This window comes from Dasypus novemcinctus, chromosome 17, assembly GCF_030445035.2.
Source record: "Dasypus novemcinctus isolate mDasNov1 chromosome 17, mDasNov1.1.hap2, whole genome shotgun sequence".
Taxonomy (NCBI): domain Eukaryota; kingdom Metazoa; phylum Chordata; class Mammalia; order Cingulata; family Dasypodidae; genus Dasypus; species Dasypus novemcinctus.
This window is the reverse complement of record NC_080689.1, coordinates 8980182-9002811: the sequence shown is the minus strand read 5'-3', so window position 1 is coordinate 9002811 and position 22630 is coordinate 8980182. Positions and strand designations below refer to the sequence as shown.

The window sequence follows — 22630 nt, the reverse complement described above, 5'->3', positions numbered from 1 at the left end:
GTCCCAGAACTCCTGCCTCACAAACTAGATAGGTTTTTGATAGAAAATACTCTCCCTGTTCATCAGGGTTGCTAGCCTATGGTGAGCTTAATTAAAATCAATGGAGAAAAAAAATCCAATACTGAGAAGCACTATTTGGGGCTCATGAAATGTAAATGAGTCAAAATATGAAATACCCAAATAACCTTGAGTCATGGTCTTTGTTTCGTGATCATTTTATTGATCCATTGAAAGCCATCTTTCTTCTTTTCCTCTCTTCTGCTCTATCCAATAGAATTCAGAGTTGGTAAAGGCCTCCATTCCTCCATTACTTCTTTTTTGCTCCCACCCTCCATCCAGCTTTTATTCTGTTTCTATTCACTTTTCTACTGTCTGGGTTGCTCTTTTATTCACACCTACATGACAGTGGAAATGCCAGCAGTCTGAAGGAGATGTTTGTGTTTTCGAGTAGCCTAGAACTAAATATGTCTCTTAATTCCAACAATGAGGAAAATACCCATTTCTTCCTTTAACCTCTTTTGAGCACAGCAATTCCACTTTGTTTTCTGCCTTTGAAATGTGAGGTCATAAAGAAGTAGATGGAAGCACAAGAGCAGTCAATTTAGTGTGAGAAATTTCCCTTTTATTTGAAAGGGATTTATTTAACAGCAGAGGTTTAATGTGCAAAAATGGCAAAGTCCTTCACCCTCCCCGCCATCCTATCCCTTTGTCTTATGTCCATAAAGGGAGAGGATATTTCTCTAACTTCCATGTATTGGTTGAGTCAATAGAATGAATTGGATGTGCCAGTTCTGTGCAAAGGCCTTGGGATCCTGCAAGTTGCCAATTTCTCACCCTTACAACTCTGCCATCACCAGGGGAGCACAGCCAGACTAGCCTGCTGAATTGAGAGACATGTGGAGCTATGTCAAGTTGCCCTATCTGTTCAAGCCAAGGCCAATGTAGAGCATCTAATAATAGCCCATCCCCAGACATGTGCTTGAACCCAACCAAGATCAGCAGAGCTGCTTAGCCAACCTCCCACTGACCCTAGATGTATAAGGAATGTAAGCTTTTTGTTGTTTGCCACTGAAAATTTCATGGCACATTTTTTACACAGCACTATAATGACAATGGGCAACTGACATGGCAGACTTTCTCTGTCTACCCTTACTAAATATTATATTCATTGTAGAGACTCATTTGGGAAGTAAAGCTGCACGTAAGTATTTTTAGAGTGTGTCCGTGTATGTGTGTGTGCAAGTGTGTGCACACATGTCAGTGTGTGTTTGTAGGAAGTGGAGAAAAAGGGCACAGCCACTGTTTCTTTACATGGATGATTACAGAGCACATATCTTTCTCTTACCTAAGGATGACATTGGATAACTTGCCCACAGGACAGTCGTTCATTCATTCATTCATTCATTCATCCATTCGTATAATTATCTATCAAGTAACTATAACATACTAGGCACAAGGAATATAAAGGGGAATAGCCTGTGGTCCCTGCTCTTGAAAAATCTTCAATCTACTTGATGCCATGTTGGAAAATATAATATAATGAAACAAGTGCTCTGTCTTCTCTCTTTTTAAATTATAAATATTAACTAATACTAGTCTATAAACAGTAGTCATTAGAATTTGTAAATACTGTCTTCTGTTTAGTCTTCTATGAAGTAAAGGGTCCAAATGTAAAACAAGACAGTTTGTGTATTCTTCAGTCCATAAGGTCACACTTCAAGGTAAGACTCCCCTTAAAATAGGAAACTCTTGACATTGGCAGCATAGAAAAATAAAGTAGGTGTCACTCAGTGGGTGCCAGGGACCTATATTATGTCCTACTGTTGGTTACAGAATTTTCAATATTTTTTTATCCTTTTTCACTCATATGAACTGCAGCTTATAGCAGTGGTAATCATTTCCTGTGTTTGAAAAAGAGATGAAAGCATTCATGGATGAAAGCAAGTTGGATTTAATCTCCTTCTCTCTCATCCAGTGCGCTGTACTGATCATTTTCCAAAAAAACAAGACTTAAGCTCATTTTTGTCATGACAAAACTAGTTTCATAATAATCAGATGGCAATTCCTAGTGTACACAATTCTAATATAATTACCAGGAGGAAATGTAGAGGGAGTTGCAGGTTTGAGATAAAGAAAAGCCTGTAAATTTTGTATTAATGCCTCAGACTCTCTTATTTGTGCAAGTAATCAATCTTTCGGGGAGTAGAATAGTAATTCTTTGTGAAAAAAATGACAAGAGTCAGAGGAAGAAAGAAGATAATCTGAGTTCCATTCGGTACACAGCAGGTCAGCTGTGATTGACAAAACTCATCACAAAACTAGAGCTGGTGGAGTAATCCCAGTAGCAGCGTCTCATTTGCAGCCGAAGCAGTGTTAATGACATGTTTAACAGCTGCTTGTTGAAGTTTGGAATCTGCATTAACCTGCAGAGCAGTGAACAGAGAAATGAGGGAAAGTATTGAAATCAAGCCTTCATTATCCTGACAGCCCAGGTGAAAGGGTGCCCAGGGGTGGGGGAGAAGCAAGGAGGAGGGTCTGGAAGGTGGAGGGCTCAATTGCATCTAAGAACCATGTCGGAGATGACAGGGTCTGATCAATAAACACAGAGGACTACAAAAGCAAACCTCAGGGACAACGAGACAGGAACATCAGGCAGCCGGATGAAGTCATGGCTTGGGGCAACTAATATCCCACGCTAGTGGTACAATCACTAGAGACCAACTCAGCAGTGGTTTCCGGTTGAGGTTGTCACATTGGAAGACCAGGTGATGCCATGTCTTCAGGCTCCTTTATCCCCCAAGATACATTATTCATTCAGCCCAACTCCTAAAGCAGGTCCAGGCTTCCTAAAATGGTGTCAGTGGCATTAGCCTAAATAGACAACTAACTGTGTTTTCCTTCAATGCATTTTTAGAAGAAATAGACTCTGTCCAGGTATATTGCTGGCCTTTCTGGGGCAGAGGGCATCCAACACTGAGGGAGAAGAACATTGGCACAGAGGAGGTGTCAGGGGCTTTGGCATAATCCCAGTTTCTCCGCATTGTCAGGCAACTTCAGGAGCTTGTGGAAACCTCCCAAACCTCAGTTTCCTGATCTATAAAATTGAAACAATGCCATCCACCTTACAAGATTCTAAGGATCAGAGTAAAATGTGTAAAGCACCTGGAAAAAGTGGAGAGCAAATAGTCATCATTACTTTAACTGGAGATATGAACTGCCAATAGCCCAGAAGTGGCAGATCTGCCCAAAGCACCTCCTTGTCACAAATTGGCACCAAAAATTGCTCTCTGGTAGGATCCTGGAATGTCTACTGCATGAAGGCAGTGCAATTGCTTTCTGGTTTATTCACTGATTTATGTCAAATGCCCAGAACAATGACTGGCACATAGTAGCCACACAAAATCTGTTTGTGCAGTGACTAAATCTGGTGTGACTATCCAAAAGTCTTTTGCTACATGGCATTTTGTTTCTATTTAAGCTTTCTTCATTGAGAGAGAGAGGGAGGGAGAAAGAAGAAGGAAGGAAGGAAGGAAGGAAGGAAGGAAGGAAGGAAGGAAGGAAGGAAGGAAGGAAGGAAGGAAGGAAGGAAGGAAGGAGGGAAGAGAGGGAATGAGAGAATGGAGGGAAGGGAGGGAAGGGGAAAGGGGGAAAGGGGAAAAGGGAAAAAGGGAGGGAAGCAGGGAAGGAAGAAGGAAAGTAGAGAAAAGGAGGGAAAGAGAGAAGGAGGGAAGGAGGGAGGGAGAGAAAGAGAGAATGGGAGAAAGGGAGAAAGGGAGAAAAGGAGGAAGAAAAGAAAGCAGGCTAGCTAGCTAGCTGGAATACCTGTGTGGTGGTTCATTGTTACATATCCCAGAAAAATATGTTCTGTAGCCATCCCTGTGGGTGTCAAACCATTGTAAATAGGACTTTTGGATGTGGTTACTTTGGTTAAGGGGTGGCCCAACTAAATCTGGATGGGTCTTAATCCCATTACCAGAGACTTATAGGAAGGCCAGGAGAGAGAGAAGCCATGAGAGCTCCCAGAACTTGGAAGTCAGTGATCACAGAGGAGAAAGGGGAAGACATGACTATGTGACAGAGAGGCCAAGGACCACGGAGGGCCAGCAGCCAGTCCTAGGATGCCACAGCCTTCGGAGAGAAAGCACTGCCTTGCTGATACCTCAGTTTTGAACTTCTAGCCTCAAAACCATGAGCCAATCCATTCCCATTGTTCAAGCCAACTCATTGTATGGTATTTGTTTTAGCAGATGGGAACCCAAAGCACCCTAAATTATAGAATTTAGAGCTCATTTCATCAACCCCTTTATTTTGCAAATGAGGAAACAGCCTCAGAGAGATGGGGTTTCTCTAGACAAAGTAGTTCTAGAATGACGATTTCACAGCCTTCTGGTATACCATGTGGTCCCTATTCTAAACACCCTTCCCTGACTTGTGTTTTCTCAGGCGCTAGCCACTGAACGTGATGTTCATGGCCATGCCAGTCGTCAAAGCAGGCTTGCTCCCAAGGCATTCTTCCTCTAGTCTCAAGTCACCTGACCTCTCAGATCTTTTTGTCCGCAAGCATAAAATGAGGATGTTGGGGAAGAATCATTTGCTTTCATGCCATTTTCTGTGGAGGTTTAGGATAAAGAGGGTCCCAGACTGACTTCCTATCCCTGCATTCCCACTTAAAACAGGGCTTCTCATTTTGAAAATTGGTTTTATATACCAGCTTGTACATAAGATTTGTTTAGGATTAAAAATGATTTTTCCAGCTAAATAATAACCAGACCAGTTGATTTCTAGGGTTCCTTCAGTCCTGTTCATTTTGAAGTAGAAAGAGCAAGGTCAATCCCTTTAGAAGTCCCTGGTTTCTGACTGTGACATTCTCCAGTTTCCCCAGCCCAAGGGATAAGGAACCAACAGAGAAGGCAGGCAGAAGAAGGGGAAGGAAGAAAGCATCCAGAAGAAAGGACAGTCCTGAAAGGCTTTCAACTTTGTTTTGGGCCATGTATTTCTGAATCTATTACTATATTTAATTCTCACTGTAATCTGTGGTGTAAGCACCTGTAGCAGTTTGATATAATTGATGAATTCCAAAAAGAAATATTGAATTATGCTTGTAATCTGATCTGTACCTGGGCCTGATTGAGTTATGATTAGGGCATTGCGTCCCCACCCTTTGGTGGGTGGGGACTCACAGATAAAAGGCATGGTAAGGGACAGAGTTGGGGATTTCTGATGTTAGAATTTGATGCTGAAGACCTGGGAAGTTAGCACCCAGAGGAAAGAGAAGCCAGCACCAGGAAGAAAGGAATCTTGAACCCAGAGTAAAGCAAGCCCGAAGAATGTAGGAACCCAGGAAGCCTGAACCCTCGCAGACGTCGGCAGCCATCTTGCTCCAAATAGACTTTGGTGAGGGAAGTAACTTAGGCTTTCCTGGTATCTGTAAACTCCTATCCCAAATAAATACCCTTTATAACGCCCAGCATATTGCTGGTATTTTTCATCAGCACCCTTTGGCTGACTAATACAGCATCAAAGGAATCACTTCCATTTGTCCAGGAGGGAAAGTGAAACACTGGAGGTTGAATTGTTTTTAAAGGTCATACCTCCAGTACTGGAAGTGCAGGAGCAGAATTCTCATTTCTTGACTTGCCCCTAGGACGCTGAGGAAATCCTTGTCAATAAAACGTCATCTCTCTCAAGCGTGTTTGCAAGGCCAGTTTGCCTCAACAAGTTTAGGAAGAAAGAATGCTCCCATTTTTTCTCTCTTTGAGGTCCACAGCACAGATGGCTATCCTTCCCCACAGATATGGAAGAGCTCAACAACTTCACAGACCTCTGCCAAAGCCACAGCCAAAGCTACAGGTGCTTTTCTACAGTGGCTCTAGGTAGAGTGCTCAGTTTGGGATCAATTAACTAGTCATGAGGTCAGTAAACAGTTAACGTAGTAGGAGACAGCATACCCAGCTCACTTTGTGGCTGAATGAAGATAAGATATTCTTAAAATTCTGAGACTGCCCAGGGTTTAGAGCACCCAAGTTCTATGTCAGGCTTTGTGATGTTCTGGGAGCCTCCTGCCCCTGGCATCCCAAGAGCTTCCTTGCATTCTCAAAATATGCTCAAACGCAAATATCTTTAGTTCACTCTATGCATCTATCTGTCTCTATATATAAATGTCATTATCCATCTTACACATATATCTACATATGGATATTTATAAATATACCTATGCAGATAGGGTGCCTCAGCACTACATTAAAGTCAAGTTCAGAAGGCCACCTGGACACAGTGGGGATCTTTTCAGGTCTCCCACACTTGCCCCTGCTCTAGTACAGTGCATTCCCATTAACCCAGCTTACCCCACTTCTCCCATTCTCAGCCTGTTAGAGGGGTGCTGCTCTCCACTTCCCCTTGGTATTAATATTAATAATATCTACAGTTTGTTGAGCATGTGCTACATACCAGGTATTGTGCTCATTACCTTATAGACATTATCTCTTGTAATCTTCCCAACAGTGAGTTTGGTACTATGATTTTCTGACTTTTTAAGGAGGAACTAAAGTTTAGAGAAGTTAAATAAATGTCTAAGGGTACATTATGGAAAAGGATGGGTATGCAAACCTAGGACACTTTTCCCCTAAACCATGTAATATTAACCATTACCAGCATGCCCTGTGTCCCACTTCTCAGGATTTGCCTAGGTATGAATCTAAATTACTCCATTCAAGAGATGTTCATGGGATGCCTCCTTCGTGCCAAGCACTTCAGCTCAACCATGGATGAAACTGACAACAATCCCTTGTTCCTAGAGCCCCTAGTCTAGTGAAGAAAACCAATAACAGAGAAGATGAACACCCTGGCAAATTCATTCTTACGTAACAGATGATAAAAGTTGAATCTATTACAAAACAAAAGATGTTAGCCTTTTCCCATAATTCTCCTGGAAATCCCATGTCCAGTTGACAGGAGCACGTCATAAAGGGGGTGGGGATGTGAGGCACGTTGGCAGGCACACTGGGGGTCTCCACGCAAGTGCAGCGTGTCATATTTGCCAGCTGCCATTCTTGCCTGAGCCCTGCCAAAATGAATGCTCCTTCTTCAAAAGTTCTGGAGTCCTGAGAACCTGATGTTAAAGGAGAGGTTGGTAGCATGGTTTAGAGCACGGGCTTATTGAGAAACAGGAGTCTACAAATGGCGCGTTTGATGAGCATCGCTAGGACTTGCTTGAGGAAAACCGACATATACAGCTCATCCTAGCAGGAGGTGAAATGCCACTTCCCCTTGAGACCTGGCAGAAGACCAGAGAGACCTGGCCACCTCCTAGGCTCCTCCCAGGGTGTGCAGATCTGGTGACCAACAGGTTAGGCAATGACCAGGCCTTTGAGACACATTAAGAGGATAGATACAAACTGTGCTGTTAAACAAAAATAAAATTAAATCAAAATTCAGAATGCAGTTTACCCTACCCCATCCCTTTAATTATTAATTGCCTTTGAAATTTTAATTTGTTAAAGCTTTGATGATCTGATAGTTTTAACATAATGAAGTTTCTGAAAAAGGAGTGCTATTCAGGCTCACCTGAGAAATTATTTTCCAAATGCAGTTATCAGGGTCCACTAAGATATAAGGAATCAAATATTCTGGGGCTGGGAATAGGGCACGTACATTTTTGGACTGCTAGCATTTTCATATGTAATAACATGCAGTATCTTTTAATGAGGGTTAAAAATAGGAAAATATGAATTTCTTAGCACATCTATATTTTTTCATAAAAAAGGACAGAAAATAAACTTCACATCCTAACCATGTTCTCATTAAAATCCATATCATTGGTACTCTTCACTGTTACAAAATAATATTTTTCTTGAGATATTAGGAAGAAAAGAAAGATGAAGAAGAGCCACCTTATAATGATTCTGTGATTTATATGGAAAACAAATCAATTCTTTCAGCCCAAACCCACCCTTCATCCCAAGAGGAGATTCAAGATTCTCCTACTCTGTCATGAAAGCAATTAGTGCTATAAACCAAATTATTTCCATCCCTTTGTCTTACAGGCTTATGATGGGATTCCACTCCCCTCGTGATCTGAAGTGAGACAGGGCCACATGATTGGCCTTGGCTAATGAATGGAAAGCAGAATGATGACTCACAGCCGATAGCTTTAAGAACCTGTATCTGATCTACCACCTTCCTGCCTCTCATTTGTGGTGATCCTGAAGCAAATGTGCAGAAGTCACCGGGGGCCCTGTTAGACTACAAGGAGCACAGCTGTCTTGCTGACCCACAGTGGACACACAACATTGGTGAGATAGAATATTTTATGGGGTCAAGTCATGAAAATACCATGTTTGTTACACACCCTAGACCACCCTGACTGATAGAGCTGAGAAGTGCCATACACCCTTGATGTCTAAGAACCAAGACAAGCACCCTACTTTTGATCCTTTCAGTGCTGGCTGTAGTCCTCCACTGTGGTGATGGTTCAAGGTGGGAGATTAGCAACTGGTGCATAGGTTCTGCTACCCTCCAAGTCCTGATTTAGAAGACACATTTATACCTGGCTTTAAGTCACCTGCTGTGTGCTCCTGAGCCACACCTCATGCCTCTACCCACCAGACTCAATATTGTGGCCAAAAGTCTAGATTTACCCCCAAAAGATGATTTTAAAATATCAATCCGACCACTTCTTCCTACATCAGATGACAATCGAACAATTATAATGTAGTTACTCTCCCATGCCCTCTACTTGCCTTCCAAGGTCTTATCAGAGGGCAAATGGGGAATTGCAGACAGAAGAGAAATACAGGCAGCTGAGGGTTTTTGTGAAGTGGACCAAGTTGGATTTAAAACCCATGGGTTTTAGGAGCATAACAAATATACACAAAGCATCAACCTGCTGCCTACCTTCCCTGCTTCTCACCCAATATTTCCCCAAGTGTTGCTCATGCTAAACCCAGGTCTCTGTCAAGTGCCTGAGCACCGACCTGAGAAAAGGAAATATGCAACATGACATTAAACGAGATTTTCAGTGCTCCTGGCTGAGACTCCAAAGCTGAGGAGTAATATGGAGACAATTGCCCCCCTTTATTCTCAAAAGAGCAGCCAAACCATTGGCCTTAGTTTTCTCTTGCTGCCATAACAGATGACCACATATTTTGCAGCTTAAAACAACATGAATCTATTAGCTCTTGGTTATGTAGCTGAGACGTCCAAGCAGGCATGACTGGGTTCTGAGGTAGGGACTGTCAAGGTTGAAATCAGGGATCCAGCTGGCCTGAGCTACCTGGAGGCTCGGCTTCCAGGATCACGCAGGTTGCTGTCAGAATCTAGTTCTTGGGGTGGTCGCACTAAGCTTCCCATTTCCTCACTGGCTGTGAGTTCCCCATCATTCTCAGCTTCGAGAGGCCACCTGCCTTCCCGGCTCGTCACAGCCTTAGTCCTCAAAGCAGCAACAACAGCTTGCATCCCTTTCAGACTTCAACCCTCTCTTCCACCTCATGTCTTCTGTCTCCAACAGGAGTCAGTTCTTGATTTTTAAGGGCCCACTGAAATACCCAGCTTATCTCTCTATCTTAAAGTCCAGCACTTTCGTTACCCCTGAAAAGTTCTTTTTTGCCATAAAATGCAGCATAGGCACAGGTTCCCTGGAGTAGGGGGTGGGCATTTTTGGAGAGGGCATTCTGCCTACCACACCATCCATGTCTTGCTAAGGGATGGGCAAATCCCAGTGCTGTGACCCCTTTAACTGCCGCCAGCCCCCCGTCTATCTATGAGAGTAAAGTTTACTTGGCGAGATCTAGGCTGGTGGGTATTGGCCACCTCAGGGGAAGGTATAGAGAATATTTACTCCCACCCCAAGTCAAAGGAAGGGATTCTGTGGCCTGTGAAATGATGAGAATCCTTGAGGGGGTTTCATCGGTGTCTCTGGAGCTTGAGGAGCACAGAGATGATGCCCCTGGAAAAACCTAAAGGTAAGAGGCTGCCTATGGCCACCGCGGGAGAGGCATGCACTTCTGAGGGTGGGCAAAGCTTCAGAAGGATGCCAGGACTTACGGGCCTGCCAGGGACAAGCATCCCCACAGAAAGGGGCAATGCACCAGAGCACAGGCTGAGGGCACCTTAGAGAGTGAGAAAGAAAACCAAGGGGACAACTTGGTGAACAGTGGATTAGAGGAAATCCCCACAGTTCATCTGAAAAAAAAAAAACAACCAACAAAATTATCCCACAACAGGAAATACCACCATTTGACATCTACCCCACAGGAGGTAGTGCTGTCTGATTACAGAAACCCAAGCCAGGTGAGAACTTACCTTAGAACGTCTACTCTCCTCTCTCCATCCCAAATCTGGAGGAGCTAGAAGGAGCAATACAAGAACAGAGGCTGAGGAAAACAAGGAGGAGCAAAATAAAACAAACCATGCTCCCTGCCCCCTGATGTTTTCAAGCTTGGGTAGAACTTGAGCTTGGGACAGAGGAGAAGCTTTGCACTTGCTGAGCGCCTGAACTTTTGATTCGGGTCACACACTCAATCTGAGGACTGGTGGCTGATACTGAAAAGTGAGCAGAGGAGGAATGTTATTTGTCCGGTACATTATCCCAGGTGGGGGCAGAAAAATCTGTGAGAACTTGTTTGAAGTTGTGGTAAGAAATAATGAGGCTGTTCTCTACCTGCCCTACCAATTCCAATGGATCCAAAAAACAAGTTAATTTTCTTTATTATATAGAGATATGAAAATGCATATAAATATATTCAATACTATATTTTACCTTTGATTTTAATTGATACGTATTGTTTATTTTATGAGACAGACCTCTGGAAAATGAGAAACCAGAACACTTGCATAATTCTGAAAAAGAAGTTCTGGGGTATTTCCTCACCAACTACCTTATATGCTTGTATATCAATGTCTTTACTCAACTACAGAAGGAACTCTTGGAAAACACTGGTCAGAATGCATGTAGTATTGAAAAATGCTAGGAGGTGTTCAAGGAGTTAAATTTATGCCTTGGTCAATTACTGCAATCTAGTATATTTTTTTAACTTTTCTTTTGAAAATACTCAGAAAAACAGCAGTATTTGTGCAGTATTTGTGGAGTTTCATATCACTTTACAGCTGTTGCATAGCTCAAAAAATTGCTTATGCTCATCCATACTTCAAAATCACAGTAGTTGTTAGACACAACACTAGTTGAGTGTCATAAAACCATCTGCTGCTACTTCTGAGAAGGAGCCCATGGTTTTCATCTGACTGGCAGAGGGGTCCATGGAACAGAAGAGGTTAAGAATCCCTGCTCTAGGCGGTGGACTTGGCCCAGTGGTTAGGGCGTCCGTCTACCACATGGGAGGTCAGCGGTTCAAACCCCAGGCCTCCTTGACCCGTGTGCAGCTGGCCCATGCACAGTGCTGATGCGCGCAAGGAGTGCCCTGCCACGCGGGAGTAGTCCCCCGCATAGGGGAGCCCCACGCGCAAGGAGTACGCCCTGTAAGGAGAGTCACCCAGCGCGAAAGAAAGTGCAGCCTGCTCAGGAATGGTACCGCCCACAGAGAGAGCAGACACAAGATGACACAACAAAAAAGAAACACAGATTCCTGTGCCGCTAATAACAACAGAAGCGGACAAAGAAGACGCAACAAATAGACACAGAGAACAGACAACCAGGGTGGAGGGAAGGGGAGAGAAATAAATAAATAAATCTTAAAAAAAAAAAAAAGAATCCCTGCTCTATATAGTATCTGAGCTCTCATCCTCAGTAATTTTCCAAAATCAATAAAATAGCAAAAATAATACTGACAAGGATGTGGGTAAGGATTAAATGATATAAAATAGCATGTATAAAGCATTAAGCACAGAATATGGAGGGTGGGGACTCACAGAGAAACTGTGCCACAGAGAAGAGAGGTTGGAGTTTTGAGCTAGAGCCCGGGGAAGTAAGTACAGAGAGGAGCCTGGTAGTGAGGAAAGAAAGAAGTCCCCGAGCCATTTGCCTGAGAATTTGCAGCTGCAGAGATCAAAGATGAGCAGTTGAACCCAGAGAGAGGGAAGCCCCCGGAAGAGAGGAGTCCAGGAAGCTTGAATCCATGCAGATATCGGCAGCCATCTTGCTCCAACACATGGCAGTAAACTGGTGAGGAAAGTAACTTGTGCTTTATGGCCTGGTAACTGTAAGCTTCTACCCCAAATAAATACCCTTTATAAAAGCCAACAGATTTCTGGTATTTTGCTGACCAAATAGAGCTGATTTATCCATTGCAAGCTAAGCTACTGACTATGTTCAGGAAAAAGCTATATTAATAATTGTTTCTTATGTATCTCTGATAAATTGTACTGCTGTGGAAAACAATCACTGCCTTTCCCTGTGGGAAAATTTTATAGCTTCATCTCACTGATGTCAGTTTTAGCCACGTGCATTAGAATGTCCTTCCCTGCCCCATCAACACCAGTCTTATTCATATGACATGCTTTGGCCAATGAAATAAGATTGGAAATGATACGTGCAATCTCTGAGCAAAAGCTTTAAAAACCCATGAGTGGCTCTGTCCTGTTCTCCTTATTCTCTGGCATACACTGGCCATGCTCCAGATAGGAGCTCCTCTTTTTTCCTGGGTCCCAGAACCTTAGCAGACCTGTAATGGATGAGTAGCATGAGTCAAAAATTCACCTGGATTTTGATAAACCACTGAGATTTGAAGGATATTTGTTCGTACCATGCAATTTAGCCTATACTGACTGATACAATACCTAAATCCCGAGGATCACTCTTAATCTGATGATGACCAGAAAATTCAATTCTCAGATTATGTATCTCACCAAAGAACTATAATATTGGTTTGATCAAATTTTGTAACATGGCTTACAGAAAGGGAATTTCTAAGCATATACCTACATGATTTGTATTACTGTTTGATGCTACCAGTAAACCTCTGCCTGTCCCCCGAGCTCTGTAGGAGAAGAAGAAAGAAATTCAATTTCAACAAGTCACGGCAAGCCAGGCTGCAGTTGCTCCCTCATCCAAATTTTGTCATGTTTACATGCAACCAAAAACTATTCTTCAAAATTCAGAAACTCTAATAGTCTTCCAACAATGTACCAGAATCTTCCTGAAATGGGAACAAGTCAAAAGAAGGAATTTGCCCTCTTTTAAACAGCATGTGTTCTGTTCCTTATATTTAAAAGAACCTCTTTGCTTTCTTTTACTGATTACCAAAAGGATAGAAAACACCGTGTTAATTCCATTTAGATAGATATATATATACACACACAGCATATCTGCAACCCCCCTCTTTTAGAGAATCAACTGTCCAGAGAAAGGGCTGCTCTTGTTTTAATCCTGTCTATCTGGACAGGTCCTAAGGGCCCAGGCTCAATAACACTAAGCTATTAAAAGACCCAAGCCAGAAACCAAAAGAGATTAAAAATATCTCTAATTGAACAAGGTTTTTTTATTTTTACAACTAGGGTGTGTCTCTGTAATACCTGTAAAAAACAAAATTGTTTTGAAAATTGTGAAATTTAAATTGTAATTGCTAATATAATATCTACCCTATTACCATTTGAAAAATTATAAAGATCTGAGATTTCATATAAAGCCCCGAGCCTGGTGCCTGGCACATGGTAAACCCTTAGGAAATACTAGATTTTATTATTGTTGTTGTGGTTTTTTATTGTCATTGTTATTTTTATTAGTAATTATGCATAATAATTATTCCTAAGATGTTCCAAAGAGAAAACAGAGACTGGAAGTTGTGGAGAAGGGATATATTTTACCCTCACATTGTGAAGATTTATCATTAGACAACAGACTAAGCATCTAATAGTGTCAGTTGTAATTTCCAGATGTTCTCTTATTATTATTTTTTTCTTTTTGATGTAGGCTTTCTAGTTTCCATTTTAGAGATGAGGACACCAAGGTCGAGAGAGAGGTAAGAGATTTGCTTAAGTTTAAAAAAGTTTTGAATGTAGAAGCAAGAATTTGAAACTTTCTCTGCAAAATCCCTATCTATTTTTCATTATTAAAAGCTTCTAGTCAAACTCTGCTAAAGTAATACAAGAAACACCAGTACAATCTAGATCGGGAATTTTTTTACAATACTGGGCTTGCTGTGTGGTCAACATTTTCATGCTTGTAAATTGAAGGGAGGGACAAAAAAGGGAGATAATGTAAGATAGCAAGTTTTTATTTCATATGTCCTATGATGTGATACAAAATTAGAGAATAACATTATAGAAAAATTGAACATGGCCATACAAGTAGACACTAAATACAAATCCAACACTGATGTTTTTGACATTGTGCTATGCTAAATGATAAAAATTAAAAACAATTTCTTCAGAACACTGAAACACACCGTTTTTTAAAATCACTTAAAAATTTCCACTAACATTCAGTCTGTTTGTAGTTTTTCAATGGAAAGTGTAACTCTGGGTTCCCTAGATACCTCTTTCAATACTGCCTGTTGCAGGAGTGGCTAATTTAGACTAATTATCCTCTTTACCAATGTGCAGTGTCCCAAAAGGGTAAAATTTAAAAGATGAATTTATTTACATATGAAAGCATTAACATCAAAAGGAAAAAAAATTCTGTCAAAAGGACAGGAATAAAAGTAAAATAAACAATGAATGTCAAACTAGCAATAAACCCAAAGAAGAAATTCGGTAAGGGACTTGGGTAACAGAATGAAGCATCATCCTTACATTTCTCCATTCTTACCAAGGCATTTTTGGCTACAGATTTTCAAGACTTCCCACCCATTTGCTGCTCCAAACCATTACTTTCTCATCTCTCAGGAGCATCTACAAATATTGAACACCAGGATAGGCCATGAAAAAAGCAGTGGAATAATTTCAAACCATCTCTTCCTTTTACAAAGAATTGGGAGACTGACAACTGATTTTGGTCTTGGGTGGACTGATGGAAGAGGGAAGAAATAATCCTTTTTTATTTAACCAATTTATCATAAGAATTCCCTGCACATCTCCATTACTGAAAATATAAACGAAGACCTAGGGCAATGTAAAGGTTTGATTTTTAAAGAGGTTCAAAGAATCAAATTCCTCTGATTGAGGGAAAGGAGCATCCAACATTGGTTCATCTGCATGATTTAGGGAGGTCAGTGTCATCGGCATTCTTAACTATGTGCCTAAGCACTGAACATAACTGCATGATTGGAGAGAGCTTGACTTCTGGCTTAAGGTCTTCAAGTGAGACCACTCACACTGGATTAATCTTACTCTCTTATGGGTTAAATCGTGTCAGATAACACTGAATTCTGTGGTAACTTGAATTATATACCAGAATTAAAAATTAAAAAATGAAGTCCTTAATCCTATTCCATTCCTGTGAGTGTGAGCCCGTTGGAAATAGACCTTTGGAAGATGCCATTTTTAGTTAAGGTATGGGCCAAATGCATGAGGTTGGGCGTTCATCTTATTCCTGGAGGATTTAGGAAGACAAAAGCCACATGGAGGAACACATCAACAGTACCTGGAGAAGGAAGAGAGGAAGCTGCTAAGGGCATTGCCATGTGGCAGGAAAGCCAAGGACCCAAGGGGCACCCACAAGCAGCACCAGATTATCACAGGCTTTGGGAAGAAAGCTGATGCCTCAATTTCAGACTTAGTCTCAACCTATGAGCCAAAAAATTCCCATTGTTTAAGTCAACCCATTGTACGGACATGTTTTAGCGGAAAGTAAGACAAAATCCTAATCCCCAGTGCCTCAGAAGAGGACTTTATTTGAATATAGGATTATTACAGGTGGAAGCGGCCTGGAGTAGGGTGGGCACTTAATCTATTATGACTGGTGTCCTTATAAGAAGAGACAGACAGGACAGAGAGAAAGGAGGCCGTAGGATGATGGAGGCAGGGATGGGAGGCCTGGGGCTGCCAGCCCGGGAACGACAGGGTTTGCCAACAACCACCAGAAGCTGGGAAGAGATGAGGAAGGAATTTCCCCTATAGGTCTCCGAGGGAGCCCTGCCGACCCCGTGATTTTGGACATCCAACCTTCAGAACTGTGATGTGACCAATGTGTTGTTTTAAGGCACCAGGTTTGTGATCTTTGTTATAGCCCCTCTAAGCTACACACTCTTACTGCTTTCCCTTGCCCTTTTCTAAATGTTTCCTATAAAAGAGTATTTTCTTGCCTTAAATCCATAAAGCTAATATTTATCAAAAGCTCACTATGTGAGAAGATCACCACACAGGCATCTCACTCAGTCCCCTCACCATCTAATAAAGTGGGTCTCTGTGCCTCAGTGTCTACATCTGCAGAACAGGGACAATAATTGTACCTGCCTTGTCAGAGTGATGATTAAATAATTGATTCTAGCTGCTAGGGTTATCGTCACCATCTGGCAATCTTCACAACATCCCTGCAAGATATTTTAATCTCCATTTTAGAGATGGCAGCACCACGGCTCAGGTACTACTGGCAAAATCAATGGGCAAACTGACAGTCTCCTGGGCATTTAAATCATTAAGCAGCACCTCAGTGAAAGAAGAGGACACCGAGGCCCAGAGGGAGCCAGGAGTTTGAAACTGCAAGAGGTTAATGATTTCCTCAGGGCCACAACTCACAGGTAGCCGCTGGGTCTGACTCTGGAGCCCCCGCACTAAGCCATCACAAATCGCTGCCCTGTCGGGGAATGCAAGTAGAACTGTCACCTGTGGCGAGCGCTACCAGAAGGCATCGGGGGAGCTCAGTTTGGATTTTTGCTGCATTGCAAGAGTTTATAACAAAATCTGCTTGGAATTTGAGGCTGGATTTCTGCTGAACTTAATATTAGCCATTTGCATTATTTTAGCAATACTACTTGCTCTCGGATGACATATTTATCTATTGCATGACAGCGTTTGGACTCCCAGCTTAAGCGTTACGTATTGCAAAACCTGTTATCTCTGTGGATAACTCTGTTCTACTCCTCTTTCAGACATGAACTTGACTGATTAATAATGGAGCAGATTAGTTTTCACACAATGGAATTAGAAAATGAGACAATGCCTCTGCTCCAGCAGAGAGCCATCATCTGCTTATTTGTCTTGGAACTGGAAGAGGCTCCTTTTTGATGGGCTAAAGAAGTCACTGTCTTGTCTCTCACGGTCAGTGCCTACGGAAGTTGGACCCATCCACGGGGCAGTCCCACTGGGAAATGGAACCAAAGAACCATGCCTCTGATCCATCTCTTTCCCAGCCTGAATCTGGGCTTCTCTAAGCAAAGCAAAGGAATGCAGTAAAGGAAGAGCCGCTGTCCAGGTCGCAGGAAGTGGCAAGGTTAGCCAGCTCCCTATTTCTCCTGAATGGTAAGAGCTGCCAGCAACCTTCAGAGCATGTGTGGCCTGGGGCCTCTGGGCTCTTAGGTGACTTTTGCTGCCAGCATTTAACCTCAAATCTGGCTCGGGAATGTGTTGTTAATATGCAAACGGCAAAAATGACAAAGCCAGTTTTTAATCTGTCAGGATAAGTGTTCTAAAGATGCAGTGAATTGAAAGTCACAGTGAGTGGAAGAATTGAAGAATCTGTGCACATCGGGTTAAATACAGTTTTCCATATTTTCCCTTTGTGATTGAAACCGAAGCGATTTGGGGTCATGAATCTTTTCGCTAATTAATTATTCTGCTACTAACATAAGGTGTAGCCAGAAATTGACAGCAAGGTGTTTTGTTTATTTTTTATAAGTTTAAGTGTCGTTTGTTTTTAATTTTCTTGTGGCTCTGGAAGAAAATAGCCATACTCTTAAGAGAAATGTTAGAATTGTACTCTCGTGGTAAAATCACCTGGCTTGCTCTAGTCTCAATACAATCTTGGTTTTATATTTAACATTTGAGAGGGCTTCCTTCAAGACTTTTTTTTTTTTTTACCGTAAGAAAATATTAATTTTTTTTTGCCCATAAACATTATTCCAATCAGTTTGGTTAATGTGATAAGGCCTGCATAGTCCGGCAAGAAGTGCTATGTTATTAGCCTTCAAATGCCCGGCACGATGCTGCACAGTCTTTCAGAAGCAAAGGGCACATTGAAATAAAATCACACTAAAAGTGTGCTTCTGTGTTTGCGGCTTACAATAGCAATCACCTCCTCCTCGGTGCAGGGCGTTTCTCAGGAAGCACTGGCTAGCTGAGGTTAACTGCCCACAGCACGGCTGAAGGCCACAATTCCTCCCAGCTACTCATTAATCCCCAGGAAATCTCCTGAACCCTGATGGTTATTGTTCAGCCCTTTATAGACGATTTTCTAAGTATTTTCAGTACTTGTTCTGTCCTGGAACACCTACAGCCCGCTGGATCGTGTTTGTATAGAGAAAGAACTCGTTTTCTTAAAAGCGGATTGAATTTCTTCCTCCCCACAAAGACCCCTTATGGGCCAGCGGCTCGGGAAAAGCCACTTTTCATTACATTTTGGCTTCTCTTTTTTTGAAGGGAGAAGCCAAGAGAAAGAAAGGGAAGGAGGGTGAGGACCTGGAGGCAGAAGACCCCAGATCCCCAAATTCTTCCCAACTCCCAGGAATCACCTGAAACGCGCCCTAAAGCGCGCATGGCTGGCTAAGGGCGGGGGGCCTCGAAGAACCCTGAGCATGGGGAGGGGCTTCCAGCACGACACAAAGGCCCCCCCAAAAAACTCCCCAGCAGCCACCCCACCCGCTGCACAAACCGCCGCAGCCCGCAAGCGCAGTGGGTGCAGGGGGCGGCAGTGTGGGTTTTGCTTCCCCCGAACCGAGAGGTTCCCCTAAAGGGTCCCACACAGTTTTTTAATACTGTAAAAAGTTGAATAGTAAAGTCTAATTTGTCCATTTAGAGCACTAAATTCAATTAACATTTTATGCTCTTTTGAAGGAAAGGTTTTATCTTTTTTTCCTCAGCTTTTTATGTCTTCTGAATCAGGTGTCTAATAATGAAAAGCTATGTAAATAACAACCATCATTCTAAAACCAGAAATCAATTTGTTTTTCCAATGTTAATCTAAAATTATCAGGGCATTTTAATTAGAGAGAGAGAGTTAGAGACAGGTCTAATGTTTCTAACCAGTTGTACCTAGTCCATTTCGTTTATCTTCTTCTGGAGTCAAAGTGACCTTTTATATTTTCCTTCTGAAATCATTTTATATATTCCTTCTGAAATCATTTCTCTACATTTTATGTGTGCCTCAAAAGAAAAAAATTAAATGAAAATGCAGGGTCCTCTGAAAATATGTTGCTGAAAATCAATGTAACCCTATCCTGACTTCATTTGCAATTAAAGGAAAAAAACCAAAAAACTAGAAACATAGAAAAGACACACAATTGGTGTATAAATAATAAAATAATAAAACATAAGTAATAAAATAAAAAATAATATAAAACAGCCCAGGTAAACACCGCAGAAGAGTCTTCATAGACTCTTCCTTTGGAGAAAAATCATTACCCAAACCTAATGGATAACAATTGCCCTCCCTCCATATGCCAAAAACCCCTAGTTCCCTTACAGTCTTGAAGGGGCTCCCTACTATCGATGAAACATTATTTTAATTCAGTGCAATGCCAGTCAACAAGCCGGGAATGAGCGCCTACATGAGGACAGCCTGGCCCACTGGATTTTCCTAAAGATTCGAAGGAGTGTTGTGATGTGTAAATGCATGGGAATCCTGAAAGTGGCCTGATGGAAACAGGGTGGGGCTTAGAGGAATTTCTTTTAAATCATTCCTAATTTGATAATGTCTGCACAAACAAAATTATACTATTGGGCAAGTTCCATTATTTCCACATCTTAGTCGCTGAATTAGGAACATAGTAATTAGTCAGCAATTCAGCCAAACAAACGTAGACTTGAGTCCAGTCTGCAAAAATTTGCTATACACATGATTTTAATCACAAAATGCTTTAAATAGAGCCTGAAGCCCAAAATGTGGGTTGAAGGAGGCATTCTTGCACCATCAGCCTTTATAATTTCTAATTCAGAGGGAAGCAAACAGTTTAGCTCAATTGAAATTTCTTTCCTCAAAAAGACTCTGAATCTGCAAGCATGAGAAGGAAAAATACTGTGCACAGCTGACTTGGGCCTTGCACACCGCCTGTCTCTCCCTGAAGGTTGTTGGGTGCCACGGTCAAATGCAACACAGCCTGCTCAAACCGGCGCTGTTGTTATAAAAACAGATGGACCAGGACTTCCAGAATAACTGTTTGGCTGGACAGGTATAAACCTAATTATTATGCTTCCCTTCACCCCTTCAGAATTTATAAACTCTATTTCAAGGTTAGGGCATGGTTTTTCTGTCCTTTTAACAGGTCATTGATTCCTAAAATGTTTTTACTTTACTTTTATTTTTCTTTCTTTTCCTTTCTTTTTGTTAGAGAGGAATAACTATGTAGCTCTATGGCAGAAACCAACAGCCTGGACCGCTATCTCACACCCTATACAAAAATCAACTCCAAATGAATTCAAAGGTCTAAATATAAGAGCTAGAACTACCAAATTCCTAGAAGAAAATGTAGGGAAATATCTCCAAGACTTTATGTTAGGCAATGATTTCTTAGTCTTTATACCCAAAGCACAAACAACAAAAGAAAAAATAGATAAGTGGAACCTCATGAAAATTAAAAAAAAAAACAAAACTTCTGTTCCTCAAAGGACTTTATCTCGAAAGTCAAAAGACAACCTGCATGGAAAGCGAACTTGGCCTAGTGGATAGGGCGATCGCCTACCACATGGGAGGTCCGCGGTTCAAACCCCTGGCCTCCTTAACCCGTGTGGAGCTGGCCCATGAGCAGTGCTGATGCGAGCAAGGAGTGCCCTGCCACGCAGGGGTGTCCCCCGCGTAGGGGAGCCCCACACACAAAGAGTGCACCCCGTAAGGAGAGCCGCCCAGCGTGAAAGAAAATGCAGCCTGCCCAGGAGTGGCGCTGCACACACAGAGAGCTGACACAACAAGATGACGCAACAGAAAGAAACACAGATTCCCGGTGCCCTTGATAAGGATAGAAGCAGTCACAGAAGAACACACAGCGAATGGACATAGAGAGCAGACAACTGGGGAGGGGGGAGAGAAATAAATAAATAAATCTTAAAAAAAAAAAGTTAATGCTGATCAATCTTTAAAAAAAAAAAAAGACAACCTGCACAATGGGAGAAAACATTTGGAAACTGCATATCTGATAAAGGTTTAAAACTCAGTATAAAGAAATCCTTCAATTTAACAACAAAGAGACAAACAACCAAATGAAAAAAATGAACAAAAGACTTTAACAGACATTTCTCCAAAGAAGATACACAAATGTCCAGGAAGCACACGAAAAGATGCTCAAAGTCATTATCCATTGAGGAAAATAACAAATCAAAATTGTGATGAGATTCCATTTCATACCCATTAACATGGCAGCTCTTTCTTAAAAAAAGGAAAATAGCAAATGGTGTCAAGGATGAGGAGGAATAGGAACTGTTGGTGGCAATGTAAAATGGTGCAGCTGCTGTGGAAAATGGTTTGGCGAGTCCTCAGGAAACTAAATATAGAGCTGCCATATGACCTAGCACCTCGCTTCTAGTTATATACCCAAAAGAACTGTAAGCAGGGGTTCCAACAGATATTTTCACAAATAGCAACATTATTCACAATTGCCAAAAGATGGAAACAACCCAAGTGTCCTTCAACTGATAAATGGATAAATAAAATGTGATATATACATTCGATGGAATATTATTCAGCTGTAAAAAAGGAATAAAGTCGTGATACATGTGACCACACGGATGAAGCCTGAAGACATCATGTTAGGTGAAATAAGCCAAACATGAAAGAGCAAATATTGTATAATCTCACTGGTTTGAAACAATTAGGATAAACAAATTCGCAGAGTCAAAATCTGGAATACAGGTTACCAGGGGATAGGGTGGGGATTGGGAATGGTAAATTAAGGCTTAAAATGTATAGAGATCCTATTTGGAATGATGGAAATGTTTTGGTAATGGATGGCAGTGATGGTAGCACAACACTGTGAACACAACAGCACTGAAATACATATCTGAATATGATTAAAAGGTGAAAATGTTAGATTATATATATATGAAACAGAATATAAACATTTTTTCAACTCCAAGGAACATGCTATGCAAACAGTTAACTCTAAGTTAAAACATGGATTTTAGTTAATAGTACAATAATGTGCTATCATCAATTACAACAAATGTTTGACACCAGTGCAAGGTGTTGGTGGTGGGATGTATATAGGAATCCTGTATTTTGTGCATGCTCTTTCTGCAAACCCGTAACTTCTCTGATAAAGGCAAAAAAATCAAAATAAAAACCAACAGCCCTGTTTGAAGGAGATGGCAAATGCTGTTTGTTTTTCTTAAATATTTCTTTTTTCTTACCCTGAGTTTCTTAAAGCTCCATGTTTTATTATTATGTACCAAGTACTCTGCAAAGCACTTTACCTATGTTAACTTTCCATTTCACGTGACCATATGAAGAAGATATTTCATTTCCATTCTTATTTTACACACTAGAGGACAGAAAACTTAAAAACCTTTGCAGAGGTCATGCAGCTATTAAGACACAGAGCTGTGATTTCAGTCTGGTCTGTCTTCATTTCAAATCCCTTTATCTTAATTTTTTATTGTTTGCAACTGAACTGTATCCCTGCAGTGGACTAACTCAGATTACAAAATGATGTAAGTA

At 41.5% G+C, this 22630-nt stretch overlaps 1 long non-coding RNA gene across 1 annotated transcript in view; it reads right to left on the bottom strand.

Annotated features, from left to right (window-relative positions):
• Positions 1-22630, bottom strand: part of LOC131273931 (uncharacterized) — a 42896-nt gene that overhangs the window by 4732 nt on the left and 15534 nt on the right. Inside the window, exon 3 of the long non-coding RNA XR_009181097.2 lies at positions 10300-10539. This is a non-coding gene — a long non-coding RNA (uncharacterized lncRNA). The remainder of the gene's footprint in view (positions 1-10299; positions 10540-22630) is intronic.